At 40.1% G+C, this 1,614-nt stretch overlaps 1 pseudogene; it reads right to left on the reverse strand.

Annotated features, from left to right (window-relative positions):
* Positions 1 to 326: 326 nt before the first annotated feature.
* LOC103657601 lies at positions 327 to 1,071 on the reverse strand (annotated as a pseudogene).
* Between the last annotated feature and the right edge of the window lie 543 nt (positions 1,072 to 1,614).

The following is a 1,614-nucleotide window of genomic DNA, read 5'->3' on the forward strand; positions in this document are numbered from 1 at the left end:
TAATTCAGTGGTCTTTGCATGTCACTTTATTCTAAGACTTTGATATTCTTAAGTTCTTTTTTTTTATGTCTGATCTATTTGCTACTCTTAGACAATCTCATTTTTGGGGCGCCTGGGTGGCTCATTCGGTTAAGCATCTGCCTTCAGCTCAGGTCATAATCCCAGGGTCCTAGGATCCAGCCCTGCTTCAGGCTCCCTGCTCAGCAGGGAGTCTGCTTCTCCCTCTCCCTGCCATTCCCCTTGCTTGTGCTTGTGTGCATGCTCTCTCTCTCTCACTCTCTCTCTCTGTCAAATAAATAAATAAAATCTTAAAAAAAAAAAGAATCTCATTTTTGACAGGACTCAGAGGTAGAAACTGTCAGACAGGACAGTCTCTGTCTCTTGGTGAACTGTTCCTGTCATTTTTCTTTGGCTTCCATCATTTTCTTGGCCAAAAGTTTAGCATATTCTGCAGCCTCTTCTTTATTTTTCTTAATATGCTGTTTCTTCAGAACAATATGCTGACATTTGTGTTGGAGGACAGGTGGAATAACAAGATGCTGAATCTTGGGCATTTTGGTTCTAGCTTACTTACCTTCTTTGTTTAGGGGTTTTCTCACAACATACAGGCAGACATCATCTTCTTTAGAGAGATTGAAAAGTTTGTGAATTCTGCTAGCTCTTTTGGGTCCCAGGCAATGAGGCACAGTAGTATCAGTGAGTCCAGGTATATCCTCCTCCCGTCTTTTTAAACAATGACCAAGTTGAGAACACTGAGATTGGCATCCACTATGCAATCTCATATAGATTTGTGCTTTCTTTCTCCAGTCCTCCTGGTCTGTAACAGGGATGCTCCTTACTCAGCAACATGTGGGCATGGTCGTGGCTTAAAGCACCTTGCTTCAGGGGGAAGCCTTGTTTGTTATTGCCACCACTGAGTCGGACCACGTAACCCTTCCATTCTTCACCCACAGCATCAGCAACAAGCTCTGTGGCCATACGCTTCTCATAAAATGTGCGAAGTTTGCATTTGTCACCCATTTCATTGCATTTCTGGCAGCCAGGAGCTGAGAAAGAGATGTTCAGCTTCATCCTAAAGCAGCCTACCACCACAGAGGCACTACAAGAAAGAGCTTAAGTTCTTAATTTTACTTCATCACACTGTTGTATGGAAAAAAAAATTACTTCAAGAATTCAAGGGATAAAGAAGGGGGGATGATCAGAAGGGGGAATGAAGCATGAGAGACTATGGACTATGAGAAACAAACTGAGGGCTTCAGAGGGGAGGGGGGTGAGGGAATGGGATAGGCTGGTGATGGGTAGTAAGGAGGGCACGTATTGCATGGTGCACTGGGTGTTATACGCAACTAATGAATCATCAAACTTTACATCAGAAACCAGGGATGTACTGTATAGTGACTAACGTAATATAATAAAACATTAAAAAAAAAAAAAAAAAGAATTCAAAATCTATTTTATGTTTTCTTTTCCTTGATTTCTTTTTTTTTTGGCCTGAAATATGATGGATCCTATATCTACATTAATTATTTTTTTCAAACCAGAAAATAATTATTTTCATTACAGTAATGATATAAATACTTAAATGTATAATAATAAAATACAACCAGAAAGCTT

The sequence above is a fragment of the Ursus maritimus genome, unplaced genomic scaffold, assembly GCF_017311325.1.
Source record: "Ursus maritimus isolate PB19 unplaced genomic scaffold, ASM1731132v1 scaffold_10, whole genome shotgun sequence".
In the NCBI taxonomy this organism is placed as follows: domain Eukaryota; kingdom Metazoa; phylum Chordata; class Mammalia; order Carnivora; family Ursidae; genus Ursus; species Ursus maritimus.